Genomic DNA, 15,355 nt, shown 5'->3' on the forward strand with positions numbered 1-15,355 from the left:
GTCACAAAGAGTCAGACATGACTGAAACGACTTAGCGGGCATGCATTGTCACCTTATCCTCATTCCCTTGGATTATGTGAACTTTTAGTGATTTTTACCATCACTTAGAGAAATGACTCTAGAAAGAAACCATTATTGAGAATAACAAAGCTAAGAGGTGGTGAAAGATGAATCACATATATTTTCTGAGCACCTGGATCTATTAATAGTTATACTTGTAGTCAACTCAGCTCTTTGTTTTTTACAGTGACATGAAACAATAAGCCCTTTGTACAATTAGATATGTTGCTTGCAAGCAAAGTGGCTTCAGAGGCCCTAGCCGCTGTCACTTCAGTGAGTCATACTGCCTTGGGATATTTATTAACTGGATTTGACTCAAGGACCTGAGTCTTGGAAATCTTTTAATTCTCCAAGGAGGACAATTATTCAAATAGGAAATGTTGGATGGCCATTGATCCAAACACACTTAGCTGCTTTGACTCCCTATCCAATATGGGCTTCTTAATAAATGAATGTGCTTCCATTCATACACAGAGTTGGAAGGAGGACTGTCCTACTCTGAGGTTAGGAAGTCTAGCCTTCAATGATGAAGTCCCTCTTGAAGATTCATACAGGGCGGGCACAGTAGCTCTAGGGGTCTTGCCACTTTGACAATGCTTGTTCTCCTCTTGGTCTAAGCAGTTGATATTTAATTTACACATTCTATTTCTTGGCCTTGACATAAAATAGGACTTCTTAAAATAGGAGTTCCTGCTGGAATACTGCACCCACTGGCCAACAGTAATTATCACTCGAGTCTGCTCAACCATTATAGGTAAAGAAAGTAAGAGGATTCGGAATCAAATAGACCTCAGTTCTTTTTGCCTTTTCGTTCTGTTCATGGGGTTCTCAAGGCAAGAATACTGAAGTGGTTTGTCATTTCCTTCTCCAGTGGACCCTGTTATACAAAAAGACCTTCAGGACCCAGATATCCATAGTGCTGTGATCACTCACCTAGAGCCAGACATCCTGGAATGTGAAGTCAAGTGGGCTTTAGGAAGCATCACTTCAAACAAAGCTAGTGGAGGTGATGGAATTCCAGTTGGGCTATTTCAAATCCTAAAAGATGTTGCTGTGAAAGTGTTGCACTCAATATGCCAGCAAATTTGGAAAACTCAGCAGTGGCCACAGGACTGGAAAAGGTCAGTTTTCATTCCAATCCCAAAAAAGGTCAATGCCAAAAAATGTTCAAATTACTGCAGAATTGTACTCATCTTACACACTAGCAAAGTAATGCTCAAAATTCTCCAAACCAGGCTTCAACAGTATGTGAAATGTGAACTTCCAAATGTTCAAGCTGGATTTAGAAAAGGCAGAGGAACCAGAGATTAAATTGCCAACATCTGTTGGATTATCAGAAAAGCAAGAGAATACCAGCAAAGCATCTACTTCTGCTTTACTGACTATGCCAAAGCCTATGACTGTGTGGATCACTACAGACTGCTGAAAATTATTAAAGAGATGGGAATACCAGACCACCTTACCTGTCTCCTGAGAAATCTGCATGCAGATCAAGAAACAACAGTTAGAACTAGACATGGAACAATAGACTGGTTCCAAATTGGAGTACATCAGTTTGGAGTACTCAAAAGGAGTACATCAAGGCTGTATATTGTCACCCTGCTTATTTAATTTATATGCAGAGTACATCATGAGAAGTGCTGGGCTGGCTGAAGCACAAACTGGAATCAAGATCACCAGGAGAAATATCAACAATCTCAGATACGCAGATGACACCACCCTTATGGCAGAAAGTGAAGAACTAAAGAGCCTCTTGATGAAAGTTAAAGAAGAGAGTGAAAAAGCTGGCTTAAAGCTCAACATTCAGAAAACAAAGATCATGGCATCGGTCCCATCACTTCATGGCAAATAGATGGGGAAACAATGGAAACATTGACAGACTTTATTTTCTTGAGCTCCAAAATGACTGGGGATGCTGACTGCAGTCACAAAATTAAAAGACACTTTCTCCTTGGAAGAAAAGCTATGACCAACCTAGATAGCATATTAAAAAGCGGAGACAGTACTTTTCCAACAAAGGTCCATCTAGTCAAAGCTTTGGTTTTTCCAGTAGTCATGTATGGATGTGAGTTGGACTATAAAGAAAGCTAAGTGCCAAAGAATTGATTGATGCTTTTGAACTGGAGAAAACTCTTTAGAGTCCCTTGGACTGAAAGGACATCAAACCAGTCAGTCCTAAAAGAAATCAATCCTGAATATTCTTTGAAAGGACTGATGCTGAAGCTGAAACTCCAATACTTTGGCCACCTGATGCTAAGAATTGACTCATCAGAAAAGACCCTGAAGCTGGGAAAGATTGAAGGCAGGAGGAGAAGGGAAAGACAGAGGATGAGATGGTTGGATGGCTTCACTAACTCAATGGACATGAGTTTGAGCAAGCTCTGGGTGTTGGTAATGGACAGGGAAGCCTAGTGTGCTGCAGTCCATGGGGTTGCACAGAGTCGGACATGACTGAGCAACTGAACTGACTGAGACCTCAGTTCCAATCTGGTTTCAGCAAATTTTCGTTATTTGACTTTGGACAGTTACTACTTAGCTTTTGTGAGCTTCAGTTTCTTTGTCTATAAAATGGGGCTAATAATTAACATTTAACTCAGGAATTATTTGGACTCAATAAAATTTAAACCACATAGCAAACTTGTCTTTCAGGTTCACCATATTCTGACTTCCACTTACTTTTCCAATCTTTTCTCCAGTCTCCCTTCTCCACCCCGACACAAACTCAGTTGCAGCTGCACAGATCACACCTGAATGTGCTTTGCACATCCATCCTTGTGGCTTTGGCCCTATAGTGTCTCTAATCTGGAATATTCCATTGTCCATGTTTAAGACTCAGCTCACATCTTACCTCTTCTATGAATCCTTCTTTCACAGTCCTTACTTTGATCTCCTGGACAATTTCTGATTGAATACACTTACCATCTTTTATTGGATTTTTGCTTTCTCTCATATCTTGTGTCCCCAACCATATCACATTTAAACCTCTTTGCCCCCCTCACCCACCCAGTACCATACTGGAGTATATGGTACCATCATTGAGTATATGGTACTCAATGAATATTTGCTGAATGCTTTATCTTGTTTCTGCTTCCCTCATAGCTCAGTTGATAAAGAGTCTGCCTGCAGTGCAGGAGACCCAGTTTCAATCCCTGGGTCAGGAAGATCCCCTGGAGAAGGAAATGGCAACCACCCCAGCATCGTTGCCTGGAAAATCCCATGGGCAGAGGAGACTGATGGGCTGCAGTCCATGGGGTTGTAAAGAGTTGGGCATGACTGAGAGACTAACATTTTATCTTCTTCCTAATCACTTGTTATTGGGTAACACTGAAATCCTACTAGCAAAATTTTAAAAGAGGACCTACCTCTCTAGCTCTCTAACTCCCACAGAAGTCTGTACAGCTGGAGTTCAGGCCTGTCTTCTGCTTTTAAATTTGCAATTGGAAACATATGGTGATTTGGAAGCCAGCCATTTTTTTTCTTCTTTCTTTTTTTCCCCCTCTCTCTAAAGAAACCTTTAAAACCTCACTAAATATGTCAAAAAACAGCAATGAAAATGTCAAAAGATTGTAATACTGCTTATTGCAAAACACACACACACACCCTTGCTGGTCTGTTTACAAAGTTCCAAGTTGAAAAAAAAAACAAGTACTAATTTTAGATTTTGGTTTTTTCCTTTAAGTCATAATAAGAAAAAAACACAAACATCAACTGAAACCCCAGTGAACAAAACCTCTTAGTCATACCCACCAGGCACTTTCAAAAACCAATTTTCAAGAGAAAAGATTCTAATTCTTAGGTCACTGAATCATGAATCCTGCCACCCTGATGAATAGAAGGAATTGAAAGCACCACTAATGGAATCTTGTGGTCTAGCCTTGGATGGGAAAGTGAAAAATGGGAGCCATGTCTTGCATGCTGTTTTCCTCACCTCACTGAAACCCCTACAGTGCCTGGCTCCATAGATCATAACCCCAGAGGGAATGAGCCACTTTATTTCTCATTGACAGCAATGCCAATCTTTTGACATCTCAAAAATCATCAAGGCAATCAGTATTGAATCGTGTATTGAAATTTTGACTTCCCTTGGGAGATCACCACCCAGCACAAATGAGTTGTTCCTAACAAAGTCCTGACTTTCTAAATATTTTGGTAATAATATCTCAGTTTTCACTGCAGGGATGGGAGACAAAATGGAGGACAGAGGGTGAGCATTTCTCAATTGTCTTGCTTTCTCCAGGCAGAATTCCTGACTTCTAGGAACTGGGGTCCCCAAAGCAGTGATGTCTTTCCCAGAATATCTCAGGAGACTGACATCTTCAGGCCATTTAGTTCTGCTTCCTCTGTTCCCTGATTGATTATAAGCATCAGTAAATGTTTTGAAGCCAAGGCAAACAGAACCTTCAAAAAGATTTTTGTGTGTCATATGATCACTGTCCTTTATGTCTTTATTGGAGCAACTTTTTTTTTTTTTTTAACTGTAATCATTGGGACTTCAGTGATCTTTTTTTAAAATATAAATTTATTTATTTTAATTGGAGGCTAATTACTTTACAGTATTGTATTGGTTTTGCCATACATCAACATGAATCCTCCATGGGTGTACACGTGTTCCCCATCCTGAACCCCCCTCCCACCTCCCTTCCCATGCCATCCCTCAGGGTCATCCCAGTGCACCAGCCCTGAGCATCCTGTATCCTGCACAGAACCTGGACTGGTGATTTGTTTCACATATATTATACATGTTTCAATGCCATTCTCCCAAATCATCCCACCCTTGCCCTCTCCCACAGAGTCCAAGATCTCTATCACTAGCCAAACCATTATTCAAGAACCAGCCAAATTTCAGATTTTTTTTTTTTTCAAGTTGTGGGAAACTTTTATTTGTCCAGTTTTTACACTTCTGTTTTATTTTATTTTTATAAAAACGTGTATTAATTTTGTTAGAAATTTTTTTTATATTCTGATTTTTTAAAATTTTATTTTATTTTTAAACTTTACAGTATTGTATTGGTTTTGCCAAATATCGAAATGAATCCGCCACAGGTATACATGTGTTCCCCATCCTGAACCCTCCTCCCTCCTCTTTTTGAGACCTTCCTGACCATCTCAGTCCTCCAGGAGGCTTCTCTCCTCTCAGCCCTTAGAAACCTTGATCATCCCTCCTTTGTTATTCACTATCAGCTTCATTCTTTTTCATGTGGGTAAGACTTCTTTTCCCAAACAAACTGGTGGTGTCTTGTCTTATTTTAGTATGGTGTTTAAGGAAACCACCCTGCCCTAGACATGACATTGAGCTAGTTACATAAACTCCTGTGCCTCAGTTTCTTCATCTGTAAGATGAGGATAATAATAGTATCTAATTTATAAAAATATAACGAATATTAAAGGACTAAATGTCTGTGAAGTGCTTGAAACAGGCCTGGGAAATAGTAAACACTAAATAATGTTTATGTGAACTTGCTCAGTACCTCTTACAGCAGTCTATACCATAATTTATTAGTTCATCTAACAAATATCTATGGTTTGATCCCTGGGTTGGGAAGATCCCCTGGAGAAGGGAAAGGCTACCCACTCCAGTATTCTGGCCTGGAGAATTCCATGGACTGTGTAGATCATGGGGTCGCAAAGAGTAGGACAGGACTGAGTGCCTTTCACTTTCACTTTTCACTGTATACCTACTACATTTTAGAGACTGTTTTAGGAGCTGGCAATGCAGGGATGAAGATGACTGACAAATTCATGGAATTTACTATCTTGACAAAGAGACACAATAAACAAGCAAATACTATAATGTAATGAAATAAAATATAATGTGATTGAGTGTGATTTAGGGTAATGATGCTGGTTTTGAAGAGGAATAATCAGGATAGAAGACAAAGTGTGGTGGGGGATTGGTGTGGGCTGGTGGACAGAGGCTTGTTTTAAATGATTGATTGGAGAAGGAAATGGCAACCCATTCCAGTACTATTGCCTGGAAAATTCCGTGGATAGGGGAGCCTGGTGGGCTATAGTCCATGGGATTGCAAAGACTTGGACACAACTGAGTGACTGCACTTTCACTTTAAATGATTGATAAGCATTCAGTTATCAGATCTGGAGAAGTTTCATTGATCATCCGTTAGAAAGCTTGAAGCTGTACATGGCAAACTGATTTCTGAAAATCAAATTAAAAATAAGACCGTAAAGAATAAAGCAAAGTGGTAAAAATTGGCCAAATCTGTGCTGGGTAGCACATCTCTTGACTTTACCTGCCCTCTTCCTTTAATTCTACTTTCTCAAAGTAGGCTCACTTGTCATAGCTTCCCAGAAATGTACAGTGAAATTTAATCAGTGATTCAATGTCCAGAACTTTCCTTTCATTCCCCCACCACAATGCACCAGTCCTATGGAAGGGGATTTTAGAGGAGAATGGATACATGTATATGTATGGCTGTCTACCTGAAACTTTTACAACACTGTTAATAGGCTATGTTCCAATATAAAATCAAAAGTTTTTAAAAAGCAAATAAGAAATTTTTAAAAGTTTCCTAAAAATAAACTGAAATTTGAAAAAAAAAAAAAAAAAACAGTCCTAAAGCTCCTTCTCCCAGGCTTCCTGTTCTCTGGTTGTCAACATTGGAACAGATTATCTCCTAAAATAGTCCAGAAATGTTTTCTAGTGGTGCTTATGTGTAAAAGAGGAAAAGGTCTGTTGTTTTTAGGCTATATTCTGGCTTTAATGATGGTTTTCTGAAAATATGGTCTCAAATCAAGAATTTGTCTCATGATAGAAATTTTATGGTAGCAGAACTAGGGGAAGACATCCTAGGGGCAGGTAAGACCTCATGATATAGACTGCAATCTTGCCCTGGGAAGTGTATTTTTGTGCCTAATTATGATTCTGGGTACAAACCTTGGCTTTGCCAATTCTTGCTCTATGATCATCAAAAATTAACTTTTCCCTCAGCTTTCTCAGGCAGAACCCACCTGCCAATGCAGGAGACATAAGAGATGCAGGTTTGATTCCTGGGTTGGGAAGATTCCTGGAGGAGGTCATGGCAACCCACTCTAGTATTCTTGCCTGGAGAGTCCCATGGACAGAGGAGCCTGGTGGGCACAGTCCATGGGGTCACAAAGAGTCAGACACGACTAAAGTGACTTAGCACACTGCACACACAGTCAGCTTTCCTCTCTGTAAAACGGAGACACTAACAATACTACCATCTCGGGTGTTTTTTAATTTAAATTTATTTATTTTAATTGGAGGCTAATTACTTTACAATATTGTATTGGTTTTGCCATACATCAACATGAATCCTCCACGGGTGTACACGTGTTCCCCATCCTGAACCCCCCTCCCACCTCCGTCCCCATACCATCCCTCGGAGTCATCCCAGTGCACCAGCCCCAAGCATCCTGTATCCTGCATCGAACCTGGACTGGCGATTCATTTCTTATATGATATTATACATGTTTCAATGCCATTCTTCCAAATCATCCCCCCCCACCTCCCACCGAGTCCAAAAGACTGACACTAACAATACTACCATCTTGGGTTTTTAATGAGGCTTAACTGAGTTAGTAGGCTTCCCTGCTTGTTCAGTGGTAAAGAATCTGCCTGCCAATGCAGGAGACATGAGTTTGATCCCTGTGTCTGGAAGATCCCCTGGACAGAGGTATGGCAACCCACTCCAGTATTCTTGCCTGGGAAATCCCATGGACAAAGGAGCCTGGAAGGCTATAGTCTATGGGATCAAAAAGAGTTGGACATGATTTAGTGACTAAACAACAAGATGAGTTAATACAGATACTATGTTGGGTACAGTATTTGGTATATTTCAAGGGCATAATCCCATCTTCCAAAAATTTGTTTATGCAAATACAAAGTCTTTGACCTAAAGATAGGTAATTACACAGCTGGTCCTCAGAACGGAGCTTTTGATAGCAAATATGAATATGGTATCTTTCCTGACCCTGGGAAGCAGACAGCTTCTTTAGGTTGGGCACCTTGTAATTGTGGTAGATGTGTGTAAGTTGATTCATAACCATAACATGTTGTGTTTTGTTTGGTGGCTTTAAACTAGTCCAAAGAAAAGAGTCTGACCCATCAGAGGAGCTAGGTTATCAATTAGAGAATACTTTTTTTAACTGAGAGAAGTTCAAGGGAGGGGGTTATGAGAAAGACAATGCTAAGGAATGCTCGTTGCCTCCCATAAAGGTGTAGTTTAGCATTATATGAGAGAGCTGACAGCCAGGGTTCAAGATAGCTCTGGAGAGAAATTAAGAAAAGATTGTGCTTTGGGTAACATGGTATGGATGGGAATAAGAAACATTCTTTCTCTGAAGGGTGTCTGGGAATTGACTGAAGCCCCCAGGACTAGAACTGGGAGAAGGCTTGTTACTTTCCAGATGATCGAGAGCCATCCTGGTCCTTCTCTATGTGAAAGGAAACCAGAGCTTTCAGGAGTTGAGTGAGGACCTCAGCCTGCCACTCATCCTGAGATGGTTGTATTTCCTTTAACAGAGCCACCTCTCAAATCAGTTTGCAGGTGCTGCTGACAGAGAGGAGATTGCAACATGAACAATGGAATTCTGGGAGCATAATCCAATTGTGCTTTGTGTGAATGGAGTTCCCTGAAGATGGGCAAGACAATAGGCTGTCTTTAAGTTCTTTCTCAAATTACATTGCTTGTATTGCTCCTAAGAATCAGTCAGTACAAGTACTGTTTCATTAGTTAAATGGTGTTTGCCATGAAATGAGTTAGTGATTCTCAAAGTGTGATGTCTGGGTCATCTGCATCAGAAATCATCTGGAGTACTTTTAAAATGCAGATTCCTAGGACCCACTTGGATCTTCTGATTCCATGGGAAAGAAGCCCAACAATATGTTTTTCGAAAGAACACCAGCTTATTCTAGGATGCATTATAGTTTGAAGTCCAAAGAGACAGATATTGTTAACATCAGGGACATTGGAATGAATTAAAAACAAAATGAATCAGAAAACATGAGTAAGACAGTTTGGCACAATTACCCCTCCTTTTTGGAACTTTAGAAGTTCACTCATCATAGATTTTTTTTCTTAGGTCAACTCCTACCACTAGTTTTTGGTCACTATACAATTTAGGAAATTATTTCTTTCAAATACACCCTCCTATAACCTAAAAGCTGGTATGGATGGAAGAGAGCCATTAAAAGAGGAGGATCCATTGCAGAGACAGGAGTTTAGATCAATGAGAGCTTAGCCACAGTCTGACACAGACCAGAGCAGAAATATTTTCCATTTCTTAAGTAGGAAATAAACAAACAAAAAAGAACAAGACTCTTTTTTAAAAGCAGCTGCTGAATGTCATGCTTAAGAACGTTCCACATTGCCCCCTCTGTGATATTGGTTCAAGACAGAGAGCGCAAGTTCCTTCCATTCCTTCTCTGTTTGGTGAGGAAGGGTCAACTTCAGTCCTTCTTGGACTCTGGGTCTGCAGTGATGCTGTGATGCATCACCTAGATTCCCCTTTGGGGATGACTGACTTACTCTCCCAACTGATGGGGAGTATGGCTAGTGCAGAGCCCCAGCATCTCTGATTCCCTTATGGGGATTCCCTCTGCTAAAGAGAGCTGCCTGGCTGAAAACTGCCCTTTTCCAGAGTGTCTTACATCTCATGATGGATTCCAGTGGAAATATTAAAGCTCAGCCTCCCTGCTCCAACTTGGGACAAAAGAAAGGTAATTCCAGCTTCAGAACTCCCCATAGGGTTGACTGAGACCTCCAAGGAGACTGAATCACAGCTCAACTTCTCCCTCCTTCAGTGCTTCCTTCTCTTCCTTTCTACAGGTGTTGATTCCAATAATACTCCATAATGAACCTCCTGTAAGCTAAGCTCCATCTCAGAATGTGTTTCCTGGGGAATCCATCCAAGGCTTCTCTTCTGTGTGGTCAGAGAAGGATTAGGTCAAAAGCAAGGGGGTGAAGACTTCCCTGGTGGCTCAGTGGTAAAGAATCTGCCTGCCAATGCAAGAGACTTGGTTTCAATCCCTGATCTGGGGAGAACCCACATCTGGGGAGATCCCACATGCCACGGGGCCTGTGTGCCACAAGTATTGACCCTGTGCTCTGGAGCCCAGGAGCTGCCACAACTGAGTCCACAGGCTGCAGCTCCTGAAATCTGAAGGCCTAGAGCCATACTCCACAGCAAGAGAGGCCACTGCGCTGAGAGGCCTGTGCACCACAACTGGAGGATCACCCTGCTTGCCACAGCTAGAGAAAAGACCTCACAGCAACAAAGACCCAGCACAGCCAGAAATAAATAAGATAAACAAAATTATTCATTTATATATATATATATATATATATATATATATATATTTTCCCCCCATAGCAGTCTCTGATCCTGGAAGTACATAGCATTCAAAGTTCTTTGGTCAATGGAAGGTTCTATCCTCTGAGGAAAGGTTGATTTAAATTTCATTCTTAACATCAAATTATGTGAATGATATCTTTAATCACAAAAAATCTTACCCTAAAAGACTTGCCTTATGAATCTCACCCAATCACCAAGCATATTCCCCAGAAAAATTTAGGTATTTGTTAGAGCTACTAAATTAAAGGTGGCAGGGTTCCTTTTTACCAGGTATAAAACAGAGTTTCCGTTGGTTGATTGTTCAGTTGATTGATCCATACACTCAAAAGATGTGCTTTAGATGCCTACTATGTGACAGGCACTGATGTAAGCTTTGGAAACCAAAAGTGTTGTTGTCTTGGAGTCTGTTTTCTAGGTGGGAAGAGTCAAAAAATAAATACACATGCAAATAAATAAGATGATTTGAATTAGTGATAAATGCTATGAAGATAATAAAACAGGATAATATAATAGCAAACTATTCTGAGCAAGGTTTGGCTATAGGGAGAGGTACTTTAGACATATTCATCAATAAAGTCTAGGATGGAGAGGCAATATTTGAGTAAAGTCCTAAGTGGGAAGATTTGGGCAGAAATAAGTGCAAAGGTGCTCAGTTCAGTTCAATCACTCAGTCGTGTCCGACTCTGCGGCCCCATGAATCACAGCACACCAGTCCTCCCTGTCCATCACCAACTCCCGGAGTTCACTCAGACTCTCGTCCATCGAGTCAGTGATGCCATCCAGCCATCTCATCCTCTGTCGTCCCCTTCTCCTCCTGCCCCCAATCCCTCCCAGCATCAAAGTCTTTTCCAATGAGTCAACTCTTCGCATGAGGTGGCCAAAGTACTGGAGTTTCAGCTTTAGCATCAGTCCTTCCAAAGAACACCCAGGACTGGTCTCCTTTAGGATGGACTGGTTGGATCTCCTTGCAGTTCAAGGGACTCGAAAGAGTCTTCTCCAACACCACAGTTCAAAAGCATTAATTCTTCGGCGCTCAGCCTTCTTCACAGTCCCACCTCTCACATCCATACATGACCACTGGAAAAACCATAGCCTTGACTAGACGGACCTTTGTTGGCAAAGTAATGTCTCTGCTTTTCAATATGCTATCTAGGTTGGTCATAACTTTCCTTCCAAGGAGTAAGCATGGGACTAAACTTAAAGAAAAAAAATGCCTAGAATAGGGAAAAAATTGGGGACTAAGATAAGGTCAGTGAAGAGGGCAAAGTCATGGTGAGAATTCTGGATTTTATTTGAAGGTCAGCATGAGACTGATAAAATCTTAAGCAGAAGAGTGGTAATCTGATTTACATTTCAAAATCAGATAACCAGCTTCTGTGAGGAACATGTATGATAAGGGAGCAAGAAAGAATCAAAGCCATCAATGAAGGGAGCGTTCCAGGAGCCTGGTGTAAAATGACGGCTTGCACCAAGGTAAGATCTGAAGATGTAAAGACAAGAGGGTGGGTTCAGGATGGTTTCAGAACTACAGCAGACATGAGAGTGGTTTGGAAATAGTGTGTGAGGGAGAAAAAGTTAAAAAGAATTGTGACTGTTAGGTTTTCAGCCCAAGTAACTGGGTGGGTTCTGGTGCCATTTTCTGAAATGTAAAGACTGCATTTGAATTCTCCTCTGAATGATTAATGTGTTTCACCCTGAGCAGACATTGTCTTTTTCTGCCAGAAGCATGGACAGAGACGATGCTGGATGTTTCATCCTTCTAACAGCCTCACCTGCTGCCCCAGGGGCATTGTATAGACACCGCAGAGAGCCAATCTGCACACTTGCCAGAATCTCTCCCCAAATTTGTTATGCTTCAGTGTTCCAGGACACTTTATTATAAATGAATAGCTAAAGGCAAAGTATAATTAGGGACAAGGGTGGTGGGGCATGCAGAGTTGGCACCACTTTGAGCGTAGCATCACTGTATAGGTGCCAGGTCCTTGTAACACTAGCTTTACTGCCCAACTGCCAAGAGGTAACCCCTCCCACCACTCATCCCGATGGGCAGGGGCAGGCAGGCCAAACAAGTAGGATAGTTTCAAGATCCCAAACTGAGTGATATGTATGCCAATCATGGATCCAACTTTCAGCAGGCGTCAATAAGGAATAGATGATTAATTGGTCCAGTCAGATTCAAATGTTTCTTCTAAAGATAGCAGTGAAAAATAGCGTTTCAATTGGAATTTCATTAGATTGATTGACTAGTAGAGATTTGAGAGTCCCCAGTGTTTATTTAACATTAAGGCATTTTATCTCATGGAATTTACTACCTTAACTGTGGGAAGTTTTTAGGTTTTATGGCTGCTTTTTGTTGTGGTGGTTCTTAGATGTACCTTTCCTCTAGGCTACAGTTACTGGGAGTCTCTTTTCTATTTTCCTCTTATCCTTCACATTTTGTACAGCACTGGGTTTGATTACGGAGAAGGCAATGGCACCCCACTCCAGTACTCTTGCCTGGAAAATCCCATGGACAGAGGAGTCTGGTAGGCTCCAGTCTGTGGGATCGCTAAGAGTCGGACACGACTGAGCGACTTCACTTTCACTTTTCACTTTCCTGCATTGGAGAAGGAAATGGCAACCCACTCCAGTATTCTTGCCTGGAGAATCCCAGGGATGCGGGAGCCTGGTAGGCTGCTGTCTATGGGGTCGCACAGAGTTGGACACGACTGAAGCAACTTAGCAGCAGTGGCAGGGTTTAAGTGTTCTCTTTTTCCATTGGGGTTCAAGCCTGTGCATAAGACTTGGGGATATACTAACTCATTGTTTTTTCTTTGTACCCTGATGCCCTTGTTTCATGCTACCCCCGGCTTTTTTAAACCATTTTTCTCTTCATTTTACCTTTATATGAAAATCTTTGGGAACTGCTTGAACATAGCAGAGTTTACATCATGCATACATTTATATTCATATATGCATTCATATCACTGCTCTCAAGAATTTATTTTCTTTTTGAACCCTACAGAACAGGTCATGAGGCAGGGGGTCTTTCTAATGGAAAGCCACGATTCTCAAGCTGGGCTGTGCAGCAGTATTCAGTGAAAACATATGAATTCTTATGAGAACAAATCAGATTTTCTGGCGTGTCAATTTTCACTGCTGATTTTGAGGATATCAATTCATATTTTAAAAGAAATAATATATTAAAATGAAAGGTTTTCAAGAATTTTGAAAGTTCAGTATGAGCCCTATTAGGGTTTGTGGGGAAAAAATATTGCTTCATTCCTCACTCCTTAAAGTTTCCTCTTACTTAGATTCTTTTATTCACAATAAAAAGGAAATTTCATGATCTCAAGAGACAAAGAAGAACTCTGCCCTTTACCAAAGGTAGAATTTTTTTTGGAAATGAAAGTGGTCTGGATTGCTGAACTGGCATAGTTCCTTTGGTCTTCGTGTTCAAAAAGGTCTTGGTGTTCAAAAAGGCTTGTCACAACCTGTCGGCCAGCACCATGGGTATAACTGAACAATGACTTTAAAGAGCAAAGAGGTTCTGACCTTTGTTTAAACTTTCTTTGAGGTAGGAGAGGTCATCTTAAATGACATCCAATCATAACTTACCATAACTCTAAAAGAAGCACACATCAGAAAATAAAGATGATTGCTAAATAAAAAAGATTTTAGCAAATAAACACTTTTGGAAATCATATATTCTCTTTATGTAGCTATGCTTTAAGAGAGAGAGTGTCTTAGTTTGAGTTCCTCCAAAAGTCATCTCTGAAGCAAGCATTTGGATGCTGGTAGTTTATTTGAAAGGAGAGCTTGGGAAACACGTAAGAGAGTTGGGGAGTTAGGCAATGAAGATAGAAACACCAAAAAAGGGTATGCTAATGAGTAAGTTTCCACTAGTTCAGCTGGGGCTCACCTCCTGGGTTCTCTAAAGGACTGTGTGTTAATTTGACTCTGCAAGAAGCAGATTTCAAGATGGAATCAGATGTACCAGAAGAAGAAAATGCAGTACCACTGGGATAGAATTTTTAACGGTACTTGATTAAGAGGGCTGGAATGAGAGATTGGGAAAATAAGAATTCATTGATTTGGGAACACTTTCTTGGAACCTGGGATTTAGCATCTTCAAGAACCTCAGGGATGGGACAACCTTGCTGCTAGGTTGGCTCTCAGAAGCTTAGAGAAAAATGATGAGTGACATATTGAGTGAAGTACCAGCGCCTGTTTTAACCTGGTCAAGGGTATAGGAAGAAACAAAGAGGCATGGGTATATTTTATGAAGTTAGAAAACCCCAGAGGATTATGCTTCCCAGGAGTGACCAGAGGACACCACTTTTGTCAAGGCCACCAGGAATGTACAGGTGAAGGGGCGGCAGAACCGCTGAGAAGGGGTTGCTGTCCTCTGCGGGCCCGGGCTGATGGAAGACAGATGATCACAGAGCTTTAACAGCCAAGGGAACTACGTGGTCTCCAAATGGGCCAGGTGGCAGCACTTTATTAACAGAAGCTAGGAGGACACTATCATGAAGTTTGAGACCCAAGGAGTTGTGGAGATAGTTAGAAGAGCTTGGGATTCCTAGGGGCAAAGTAGGTGGGCAGCCTACAAAGATGTTGGTAAACATATAATCAGAAACAAAATGAAAGAAGGAAGGAAAAAAGGAAAGAAGGGAGGGAAGATGAGGGAGGGAAAGAGAAAGAATGAATGAGTGAAAAAATGAATGAATGAATGGGGGAGCAGAAGACTTACTGAGGGTGTTCACCCCAGTAAAAAGTCATGATCCCAAGCTGAACCAATTTTCATTTGGGAGCTCATTAGTTGAAGAGAAGACCAGGTCCCCAGGAAGGAATGCCCTGTGATATCATGGCATATATAAATTTTAATGATTCTCCAAATCTTCCCCCTTAGTGACTGATGGCCATTTGTTCAGGTGACAGCACACTGAAGAAATGGAAGTACCTAGACATTCTGAGGACT

General features: G+C 41.1%; 1 long non-coding RNA gene across 1 annotated transcript in view; it reads left to right on the forward strand.

The window, feature by feature from the left end:
• LOC133261664 (uncharacterized) overlaps positions 1-10,350 on the forward strand; it is a 38,127-nt gene extending 27,777 nt beyond the window's left edge. The window contains exon 3 of the long non-coding RNA XR_009741071.1: positions 9,870-10,350. This is a non-coding gene — a long non-coding RNA (uncharacterized LOC133261664). The remainder of the gene's footprint in view (positions 1-9,869) is intronic.
• The last annotated feature ends 5,005 nt before the right edge of the window (positions 10,351-15,355 follow it).

This window comes from Bos javanicus, chromosome 15 (assembly GCF_032452875.1).
Source record: "Bos javanicus breed banteng chromosome 15, ARS-OSU_banteng_1.0, whole genome shotgun sequence".
NCBI classification, from domain to species: Eukaryota; Metazoa; Chordata; class Mammalia; order Artiodactyla; family Bovidae; genus Bos; species Bos javanicus.